Source organism: Paroedura picta, chromosome 1 (assembly GCF_049243985.1).
Source record: "Paroedura picta isolate Pp20150507F chromosome 1, Ppicta_v3.0, whole genome shotgun sequence".
Lineage (NCBI taxonomy): Eukaryota > Metazoa > Chordata > Lepidosauria > Squamata > Gekkonidae > Paroedura > Paroedura picta.
Genome location: NC_135369.1, coordinates 5,773,625 through 5,785,395, shown reverse-complemented (window position 1 = coordinate 5,785,395; position 11,771 = coordinate 5,773,625). Strand labels below are relative to the sequence as shown.

Here is an 11,771-nt window from a genome sequence, read left to right as displayed (position 1 = left end):
GGGGGGAGCATAGGTGTCAGCCTTGGCCTCAACCATAAACCTGGCGGAAGAGCTCCATCTTGCAGGCCCTGCGGAACGATGGAAGATCCTGCAGGGCCCGCAGCTCTCCCGGGAGCTCATTCCACCAGGCAGGGGCCAGGACCGAAAAGGCCCTGGCCCTGGTCGAGGCCAGGCTTGCTTCCCTAGGGCCAGGAACGACCAACAGATTTTCACCCGCAGAATGCAAGGCCCTGCGGGGGGCATAGGGTTCTCCATCTTTGGAGATTTTTAAGAAGAGGCTGGAGAGCCATCCGACGGAGAGGCTGATTCTGTGGAGGTTCAAGGGGGTGGCAGGTGACAGTGGGTGAGCGAGAGGGTTGTGAGTGTCCTGCATAGTGTAGGGGGTTGGACTAGATGACCCAGGAGGTCCCTTCCAACTCTAGGATTCTATGATTCTAAATTCTGTCTAAACCTCCGGAAGAAGTTCCAGACAGTCAGAGCAGTTCCTCAGTGGAACAGGCTCCCTAGGGAGGTTCTCCATCTTTAGAGATTTTTAAGCAGAGGCTGGAGACCCATCTGACGGAGAGGCTGATTTTGTGGAGATTCAAGGGGGTGGCAGGTGACAGTGGGTGAGCGAGAGGGTTGTGAGTGTCCTGCATAGTGCAGGAAGCTGGACTAGATGACCCAGGAGGTCCCTTCCCTCTATGATTCTACCTTTTATCTTTTGTAAGCTGCCTTGGGCCAACTTTGTTGGGAGGGGCAGGATATAAAATAAAGAATAAATAAAGATTAGTGACAGAACGGGTTTCCACAGAAGCTCCTTGTCTGCTCGCCTACAGTTGTTGGGTCGTCTACAATTTATGAGTACAGGTTTACGAAGCCAGGACACTTGTCTACTTGTTTTCGACTCATTAATTAAGTTGATCTGCAGTATCCTAAGGCTGGCTATTAATCACAGTGATTGGGTTTTTTTTGTTTTTGTTGTTCCAGGTTCTTATCTACTTTACCTGGGAAGTGGTAATTCTACTGTGATGTACCTGTGTGAATGTCAGGTCAGCACTAGGGATGGGCGATTTGGCTAGGATAAGCTCGAAAATACTCAAACCACTGTTGATTCTATGCTTCTATGAGCCTATAATCTGAGCCGAACCAAACATCCCATCCGTCCAAGCCAGCCGAATCGCAGAAGCCCGAATCGATTCGGGTTTGATTCGGCTGATTCGAAATCCAGGCATTGGGAAGGACCCTTGATCCAGAGGACAAGCTGTTTGGTGGAGTCTTTAATTGCCCCCCCAGACCTTTCCTAGGTTGTGGCTGGGAAGGAATGGCCCAGATATGGAAGCATGTCTCCCCTGCCAGGATGGGGGGCAATTAGAGATCTTGCTCTCAGCCAGGAATCCGGGGGTGATCTTTGATGCCTCCTTGTCAATGGATACGCAGGTAACAAGAGTGCCCCACTTGGGATATTTCCACATGCACCAAGCTAGGCTACTAGGACGCTACCAGTTACTCACATTTACCTGGCAGCAAAATAAAACCGCACCCCCTCCTTTCTCAGTCTACTCCTCCTCACTCAGCACCTCCATGAAATTTTTACAGAGTGAAAAATTGTGAAAAAGAGTGAAAAAATTTTTCACAGTCAGAGTAGTTCAGCAGTGGACTAGGCTGCCTAAGGATGTGGTGAGCTCCCCCTCACTGGCAGTCTTCAAACAAAGGTTGGATACACACTTTTCTTGGATGCTTTAGGATGCTTAGGGCTGATCCTGCGTTGAGCAGGGGGTTGGACTAGATGGCCTCTATGGCCCCTTCCACCTCTATGATTCTATGATTTTATGAATAGGCTGCCTAAGGATGTGGTGAGCTCCCCCTCACTGGCAGTCTTCAAGCAAAGGCTGGATACACACTTTTCTTGGATGCTTTAGGATACTTAGGGCTGATCCTGCATTGAGCAGGGAGTTGGACTAGATGGCCTGCATGGCCCCTTCCAACTCTATGGTTCTATGATTCTATGATTCTATGAAAAGTCAACCCAGCATCCCACCGCAGCAAAAGAAGGAACCAGAAGGTGGGAGGTACATTGAAAATCAAGAATGGCAACGGGACCACGTCCCAGTGTACCGAAAAATCAGAACAATGTGAAAAAACGCTGACAATCCTTACTGGACTTGTATAAACAGGTTATTTCTTCCATTCAGATGCAACAAGTCTCAGATAATCTCAACTTCATCATGCTGGATGAAACCTTCGACGTTAATGCAAGCCAGTGCATGTGCATACATACCCTCACACGTCAAACATTTACAACCATAATAGTCAAGTCATGGGTGTTGAAATTCCAACATGGCAGCCATCCCGCGAATAATTGCACATTATAGTGTGTGATACAAGAGCACACGGATACATTTGCATTTAGCATCAAAGGTTTCACTCCGGTATAAAGACATTTACATGGGGTGACCTATTTTGCCTCCACTGTTTGTCCCATTGGAAGGATTTATTTTCAGGTTTGCCTGTGATGATCTTGGCCACTTTTTAGAATTCATCCAACTGCAACTGCGGGAGAGTTGTTTTTCTTTTTAACTTTTCAATCCCCCCCCCCCCCCCAGAGCTAATGAAAGGCCCATATCCAATCAGTGCTGATTCAGCTCCATTGGTGGCCAGTTGCTGCCCGGATCCGGTTCAAGGTTTTGGTTTTTGACCTTCAAGGCCCTACACGGTTTGGGTCCCACAGATATGAGGGACAGCCTTTCGCCCTATGCCCTCCTACAGGGATTTATGTTCTGCAGTCACTAACTTATTGGTCATTCCCGGCCCCAGGGAGGCATGCCTGGCTTCAACCTGGGCCAGGGCCTTTTCAGTCCTGGCCCCTACCTAGTGGAAGGAGCTCCCGGAGGAGCTACGGGCCCTGCGGGAGCTTTCGGTTTTCCGCAGGGCCTGCAAAGTGCAGCTCTTCCGCCAGGTCTATGGTTGAGGCCAGTGTGGTGAGGAAGCAATGATGAGCCCCCAGGGGTAAGCACCCGCCCTTCCTCCTCCCATTCCTGTATTAGATTTTTGAGGGGCTACTGGGTGATTGACCGCCGTGGTTTTCAATTGTTTCAGGAGTCTGTTTTTTAGGAGTCTGTATTGATGAATGTCCAGATGTGTTTTAATGGGAGTTTTAATGGACTGTTGTAACCCGCCACGAACCAGTTATGAGAGTGGCGGGCAAAAGGTCCAAGCAACAACAACACCAACAACAACAATAATAATGCAAACACAGGCTTCATTCGTTAAAAGCTATTTTTAGTGATGGCTAAGCTATCATTTCAAATGGTGTTCTCTGTAGAATGGCTCTTCAAAATGGCAATTGAAATCTTAGCATACAGTTCCGTTTTCAGGTTCCAGGACGAGGGTCATCGGCACAAAAAATATTTAGGTAGCCGCACATCAATTGGATACACTGTCTATTTATTCTCGTCAGACGGAGGGACGGACCAGAAATAGTAGGCTGGAATTAATTCAAAAGAAATTCCGTCTAAAATTCTGGAAGAAGTTCCTGACAGAATGGTTTCTCAGTGGAACAGGCTTCCTAGGGTTGTGGGTGTCCTGCACAGTGCAGGGGGTTGGACTAGATGACCCAGGAGGTCCCTTCCAACTCTATTATTCTATGATTCTAAATTCCATCTAAACATCCGGAAGAAGTTCCTGACAGTTAGAACAGTTCCTCAGTGGAACAGGCTTCCTCGGGAGGTGGTGGGTTCTCCATCTTTGGAGATTTCTAAGCAGAGGCTGGATAGCCATCTGACGGAGAGGCTGATTCTGTGAAGGCTCAAGGTGGTGGCAGGTGACAGTGAGTGAGCGAGAGGGTTGCGAGTGTCCTGCACAGTGCAGGGGGTTGGACTAGATGACCCAGGAGGTACCTTCCAACTCTATTCTATGTTTCTATGACATCTCGTAGAGGCAACAAGCCATGAAATGGGGCCCCGTCAACTGGATGGCTAGGTTCCTATTTGTCTTACCACTCCGGCTCTCTAGTTTTGGACAGACCAGTAGCCAAAATTAATTACAAGAAAACAAGATCTAGCGGCACCTTTAAGACCAACAAGATTTACCCAAGGCGTGAGCTTTTGAGTGCAAGAAGATTGAGGAAGGGTGCTTGCACTTGAAAGCTCACGCCTTAAATCAATCTCTGCTGGTCTTAAAGGTGCCCCTGGACTCTGATTTTGTTTTGTTGCGCTGCTTCCGACCAACACGGCTACCCACTTGAATCTTATTACAAGAAATTCATTGTGACAGGAAAGTGTTTTGCAGCCGCACGGATGAGGCAACAGGCTAGGTTACCTCTGCAAGGAGTCACCTTCCAGATCTCAGGTTGGAGCTACCTGCCAAATTTCCGTCACCAGGCCTCTCCTCCTGGATCTGCCTCCCTTTAGTTGACCCCGGTGTATATAAAGACAGCAGAAGTTTCTTGCTTCACAGGTCATTGCCTGTGGAGACTCCGCGATGCACGCTTTGGGGAGGGGTTCTGGCCCTCTCGTGAAGGGACTCGGCCACTTGGGGGCCTCCAGATGTGTTCCACAGCTGGCAGCATTCAGAGGGGCTGCACACCATCCGACCCTCAAGCCGTTCTCAAACAATGCCGTGAGTATCGGAAGGGGCGTGCATAGAACTGTGAGATTCGTGTGTGTTTTTTTAAATGCAACTCAACAACTAATTGCTTGGTATCGAGTCCTTTTGTCTGCCACAGGAGAGAAAGAGCCACAGTCCAGGAGCCCCTTTAAGACTTACAAAATCTGTGGCAGGGGAAGAGCTTTCATGAGACTCTTGTCACTTCTTCAGATACAGCAAGAGGAGAGGGGTCATGTCTAAGATGGTTATCAGATCCCCTCTTGGTCATCTCCTTTTCGGGCTAAACAGACCAAGCTCCCCCAGCCTTTCTTCATACGTCTTGGTCTCCAAACCCCTCACCCTCTTTGTTGCCCTCCTCTGGACACGCTCCAGTTTGTCTACATCCCTCTTCAACTGGGGTGTCCAAAACGGAATGGTTAGGTTTCCAAAATCTAACTACAAAACCTGACTACAAATTCTATCTCGGGATCTGGCCATCTTCAAGTATTTAAAAGGCTGCCATATAGAGGATGGAGAAGAATTGTTCTCTCTTGACCTGGAGGGACAGCCAATGGGATGAAATTAATTTTAAAAAAATTCCGTCTAAACCTCCGGAAGAAGTTCCTGACGGTTACAGTGGTTCCTCAGTGGAACAGGCTTCCTCGGGAGATGGTGGATTCTCCATCTTTGGAGATTTTTAAGCAGAGGCTGGAGAGCCATCTGACGGAGGAGCTGGTTATGTGAAGGCTCAAGGGGGTGGCAGGTGACAGTGGAGGAGCGAGAGGGTTGTGGGTGTCCTGCATAGTGCAGGAGGTTGGACTAGATGACACAGGATATCCTTTCCAACTCTATGACTCTATGACTTTATGGTTCTGCTGTGAGATGCAGAACTCCCCTCTGGCCCTAAGAATCCAAGAAAGTCCTGTCTCCCAGGAAAGCTGGCCTTCAATGGAGAAGATGCTGCTGGTTTTTAAAAACTATTTAACTGTAATGTAGAAGCAGCCTTTTTTCTTATAATTCCTGAACAGCCTAATTAGAGAGGGAACTGACACCCTATCCTATAGTATTAGTAGGACTTTAATTTTCCTGAAATAGCCCCTCTTCTGTTTAAAGCCTATTTAGATGGGAAAACCTACTTAGGCACATTTTTGTCCCCAAACGCTAAACCAACAAGGCAGGCCCGGCCCCTTCTAGTGAAGCCACAACCTCTATCAAGACGGGGAGAAGAAAACAGAAACCCCATAAGAGCAACAGAAGAAGAAGAAGAAGAAGAAGAAGAAGAAGAAGAAGAAGAAGAAGAAGAAGAAGAAGAAGAAGAAGAAGAGTTGGTTCTTAGATGTTGCTTTTCTCTACCAGAAGGAGTCTCAAATGGCTTCCAGTCACCTTCCCTTTCCTCTCCCCACAACAGACACCCTGTGGGGTGGGTGAGGCTGAGAGAGCCCTGATATTCCTGCTCGGTCAGAACAGTTTTATCAGTGCCATGACGAGCCCAAGGTCACCCAGCTGGCTGCATGTGGGGAAGTGCAGAATCGAACCTGGCATGCCAGATTAGAAGTCCACACTCCTAACCACTACACCAAACTGGCTCTCAGGACTTCCAAAACAGATTAAGCAGGCAGCAGCCTGCAAAATCCAAAAGGAAAGAAGAAAACGGAGAATCTCAACTGCCCCAAAGAACTCCCGCCCCACCCACAGAAACCCAAAGAGTGATTGACATGCAGAAAAGTCAAAAAATAAGAAGAAAAGAGACAAGAAGGGGGGCGGGAGTTTCAAGGAGGGTCCCTCAAGCCCAACTGTTGGAAGTCTTCTCCAGTGATGAAATGAAGAGATATAGAGCTTCCAAGGTCCAGTGCAGCCAGCCAGCAAACTCTCAGGGAGTCAGAGAAGACTCTCCACTCTACCAGAACAACAGCAATTCAGCAAGCCTGGGGAGCAGCAATGGGGTCAGGTAAGATTCCCCCAAATTTGTACGATTCTCTGGCCATGCACAGATTTTCAAAAAGGAAAATCCTTATGTAATTAGCTAAGAGCTGTTCCCCCCCCCCAAAAAAACTGCCTCCCTATAAGCAAAAGCGTTCCTCCCTTCTCCCCCCCCCCCTTACCTCAGCTGACACCTGCAGCAAAGTTGACTTCATTGCTATACACTTGCAAAAATGCATTGCGATGATTGTCTAAGCCAGGGGTAGTCAACCTGTGTTCCTCCAGATGTCCATGGACTACAATTCCCAGGAGCCCCTGCCAGCGTTTGCTGGCAGGGGCTCCTGGGAATTGTAGTCCATGAACATCTGGAGGAACACAGGTTGACTACCCCTGGTCTAAGCTCCTCTAGGGACAGTTCCTGCTCTCTGTGTCCCTTTAAAATTTAAATGGCTGTCAGAAACAGCTGAAACCTGCCAAATTTGCCAGTTTGGTGTCGTGGTTAGGAGTGCGGACTTCTAATCTGGAATGCCCGGTTTGATTCTGCTCTCCTCCACATGCAGCCAGCTGGGTGACCTTGGGCTTATCACGGCACTGATAAAACTGTTCTGACCGAGCAGGAATCTCAGGGCTCTCTCAGCCTCCCCTCCCTCACAGGGTGTCTGTTGGGGGGAGAGGAATGGGAAGGCGATTGGAAGCCCCTTTGAGACTCCTTCAGGTCGAGAAAAGTGGTATATAAGAACCAACTCTTCTTCTTGAGGAATATCAGGGCTCTCTCAGCCTCGCCTCCCTCACAGGGTGTCTGTTGTGGGGAGAGGAAAGGGAAGGCGACTGTAAGCCATTTTGAGACTCGTTCAGGTAGAGAAAAGCGGCATATAAGAACCAACTCTTCTTCTTCTTCAGTAATCTCAGGGCTCTCTCAGCCTCCCCTCCCTCACAGGGAGTCTGTTGTGCGGAGAGGAAGGGAAGGTGATTGTAAGCCACTTTGAGACTCCTTTGAGTAGAGAAATGCGGCATATAAGAACCAATCAAGAGAGAGCCAGTTTGGTGTAGTGGTTAGGAGTGCGGACTTCTAATCTGGCATGCCGGGTTCAATTCTGCGCTCCCCCACATGCAGCCAGCTGGGTGACCTTGGGCTCACCAAGGAGCTGATAAATCTGTTCTGACCGAGCAGGAATCTCAGGGCTCTCTCAGCCTCACCCACCTCACAGGGTGTCTGTTGTGGGGAGAGGAAAGGGAAGGCGAATGAAAGATGCTTTGATCCTCCTTTGGGTAGAGAAAAGCGGCATATAAGAACCAACTCTTCTCCTTCTCCTTCTCCTTCTCCTTCTCCTTCTCCTTCTCCTTCTTCTTCTTCTTCTTCTTCTTCTTCTTCTTCTTCTTCTTCTTCTTCTTCTTCTTCTTCTTCTTCTCCTTCTAGAAACTTCTGCATTTCCATGTGCCTCTTATAGCCCTTGGCTAAGGCTCCTCTAACTTAATTTTTCTGTACAGCTTAAGAAGGTATTTCTCATTGCTAAAGGCTTAGCTGTTGATGCTGTGAAACGCCTGCAGAATTAGTTTGCTTGCTTTTCTAAACGTGGTTCTTGTTGTTTTTTAATCTGGAAAGAAGGTCGTGATCTGAAAAGTGAGGGGCCCGTGTTCCTCTCTATCGTGCTGACTCTGCTAGGAGATCTGATGGTCTAAAAGGAATTTTTTATTTATCATTATCATTAATGTCCATTGCACAACTGTAAACGCATTACGTTCTAATGGTGGGATGGTAACAAAGATATTGATTGTGACCTGTAGCTTTCAGAACGTGGTAGCTTCACATACACCTGCATGGGATTACTGGGGTGATTTTGTTTTAAGACAGGCAGCTTAGAGAGCGTTTTGCTGGGGGATGTTAGGAGGCATTGTACCCAATTAGGAAAAGACAGCTGGCTGGCTAATTAGATAAACAGTACGGTTATAAATAATAGGTAAGTCAATGTAAAGTAACTTATGTTCTCGTAGAGTTCTCATATTCCATTCAGGTACATGGTGTTTTTTTTAAGTTGCCATGATCCTAAAGCATTGCTTTAGGATGCTTTGGGCTGATCCTGCGTTGAGCAGGGGGTTGGACTAGATGGCCTGTGTGGCCCCTTCCAACTCTATGATTCTATGATCCTGCGTTGAGCAGGGGGTTGGACTAGATGGCCTCTATGGCCCCTTCCAACTCTATGATTCTATGATTCTATGATCCTGCGTTGAGCAGGGGGTTGGACTAGATGGCCTGTGTAGCCCCTTCCAACTCTATGATTCTATGATCCTGCGTTGAGCAGGGGGTTGGACTAGATGGCCTGTGTGGCCCCTTCCAACTCTATGATTCTATGATTCTATGATCCTGTGTTGAGCAAGGGGTTGGACTAGATGGCCTGGGTGGCCCCTTCCAGCTCTATGATTCTATGATTCTATGATCCTGCGTTGAGCAGGGGGTTGGACTAGATGGCCTGTGTGGCCCCTTCCAACTCTATGATTCTATGATCCTGCGTTGAGCAGGGGGCTGGACTAGATGGCCTGTGTGGCCCCTTCCAACTCTATGATTCTATGACTCTATGATCCTGCGTTGAACAGGGGGCTGGACTAGATGGCCTGTGTGGCCCCTTCCAACTCTATGATTCTACGATTCTATGATCCCGGTTAATTCTAGGAAGATAACCCCTGAGGAAGATCTAGGAAGAATAACCTCTGAGGAAGGTACAAAACATGGCTGCAAGGGTCCTCACTAGAACACCATGGAGGACCCATATCCAGCTGGTGCCAAAACACCTGCTCTGGTTACCAGTCTGCTTCCAGGTCAAGTTCAAGGTTAACCTGGCTATAGAAGAAGAATAAGAAGAGTTGGTTCTTATCTGCCACTTTTCCCTACCCGAAGGAGGCTCAAAGCGGCTTACAGTCGCCTTCCCATTCCTCTCCCCACAACAGACACCCTGTGAGGGAGGGGAGGCTGAGAGAGCCCTGATATCACTGCTCAGTCAGAACAGTTTTATCAGTGCTGTGGTGAGCCCAAGGTCACCCAGCTGGCTGCATGTGGGGGAGTGCAGAATCGAACCTGGCATGCCAGATTAGAAGTCTGCACTCCTAACTCCTAACACCAAACTGGCTCTCAGGGTCCTTCCTATCTGCGGGACTGCTTGTCTGCTTATGCCCTCCTGAGAGCACTCTGCTCTGTGGGTATAAATCGGTTGGTGGTCCCGAGCCCCCGGAATATTGGCCTAGCCTCGACCTGGGCCAGGGCCTTTTCAGGCCTGGCCTCAGCCGGGTGGAATGAGCTCCCGGAAGAGCTGTGGACCTATCAACGTTCCACAGGGCCTGTAAGACGGAGCTCTTCCGCCAGGCTTTTGGTTGAGGCTGGGGAGGAAGAGCTGTCCCAGGTTCTACGAACTGGAGCTCCCCCTCCCTGGAAGTCTTCAAGCAAAGGTTGGATACACGCTTTTCTTGGATGCTTTAGGATGCTTAGGGCTGATCCTGTGTGGCCGCTTCCAACTCTACGATTCTATGATTCTACGATTCTGAACCTCTTGTGGGTTCATCTACCACATATGCTCCAGTCCGGTGGAAACTGCTAGAGCAAGTGTGGAGTCCATCTGCAGGAAGAGAGCAGCGACTCTCCCCCGAAAAGACTGCTGTTGCCAGAGAGAAACTGCAGGGGAAGAAACCTCTGCGACACCTGGTGGTGGCCGGAGGGATTGTCTCTGGAAATAACATCTTGCTGCCATCTGGTGGCCAATGGACTGAACTTCAGTCTAGAAAGAAGATCTGTTAGGCTGTGCTGTTTCCTGGGATCTTGTGTTAGGGGAGAGGCCTTTTTATAGTGGGGGGTTAGCCTTAGTTTAGGTCACTGGATGTAAAGCCCAAGAGTGCCTCTGTTGATAGGTGGGATTTCTGACCCAGAAATTGCAATTGGTTCAGAATGCGGCCGCTAGGGTCCTCATAAGGTCATCTTAGAATCATAGAATCCTAGAGTTGGAAGGGACCTCATGAGTCATCTATTCCAGCCCCCTGCACGATGCAGGACACTCACATCTTGAGGGCCCACATCCAGCCTAGGCTGAGGTACCTGCATTGGTTACCAATTGGCTTCCGGATCAGGTTCAAGGTTTTGGTTCTTAACTTCAAGGCCATCGTTTGGCCACCCCTGCCCTATGGGGTCTCCATAAGTCAGCTCAGCTGTGACTTGACAGGAGTAATCAACACCAATGAAGCTGCTGAGAATTCATTTCATGCAGAAATACACTCACATGCATGTTCTCGGCATTGATCTTCAGGTCCACGTAAGCCCGACGGGTAACGTAAAGGATTACTCCTTTCCCAACTCCTCCTGGAACGAAGACATGATGGATGAGTTCAAGAAGTTCATGGAGCTGTGTGAAGACAGGACGTGGGAAAGGATCCCTTCCTATAGGGATTTGGAGTCGAATATCACAGGCAAGGGCCTCTTGATCCTTAATTTCTTGAAATATTTATCTTCAGTCTCTCTCTTTAATACCCAGATATCCACAAAACCTAGACCAAAAGGTGATGGGGAGGCATACTCTACTCCAGGGGTAGTCAACCTGTGGTCCTCCAGATGTTCATGGACTACAATTCCCATGAGCCCCTGCCAGCAAACACTGGCAGGGGCTCGTGGGAATTGTAGTCCATGAACATCTGGAGGACCACAGGTTGACAACCCCTGCTCTACTCTGCTTCATATTTAACTGCAAGGCCCTTGGCTTTGTACTTATCATAGAGTTTTACCATGGAGTTTCTAGATATCCCTAGAGAGGTATGACATCACTTCCAGGGAAAACCCAGAAGTGATTACACAGTCATCACCAGTGGCCCATTCAGTTCAGCACTCTGTGCCATGCAGTGGCCAAACAAACCCAGGGGCCATCAGGAGGTCCACCAGCAGGGACAGAACTCCAGAAGCCCTCCCACTCGTGCCCCCCATGCACCATGAAGACAGAGGAAGAAGAAGAAGAAGAAGGACCTCTGCTCTATGTTTATCCAGTCCCCTCTTGGAGTTTATTATTATTTTATTGATTACGTTTGTACTCAGTTTCTGTGTCAATAAACTAGAATGCAAGAATGGTAACAGCAACAACAATAACAACAACAACAGAAGATAACAGTAATAATCAAACAGGTCCATGGTTAAGATTCAGACCCATGGATTCCTGAGAGGCCCAGAGGGTGTTGCTGATTCTGGCCAACTTCAACCCAATGCCTGGCGGAAGAGCTCCCTTTCGCAGGCCCTGCGGAACTGTTTTAGCTCCGTCAGG

The 11,771-nt window shown here is 48.6% G+C and overlaps 1 long non-coding RNA gene across 1 annotated transcript; it reads left to right on the top strand.

The window, feature by feature from the left end:
* Positions 1 to 994: 994 nt before the first annotated feature.
* On the top strand, positions 995 to 10,926 carry LOC143829557 (uncharacterized). The gene is made up of 3 exons (XR_013228184.1): positions 995 to 1,031; positions 4,438 to 4,599; positions 10,773 to 10,926. It is a non-coding gene; the product is annotated as an uncharacterized LOC143829557 (long non-coding RNA).
* Positions 10,927 to 11,771: the final 845 nt, after the last annotated feature.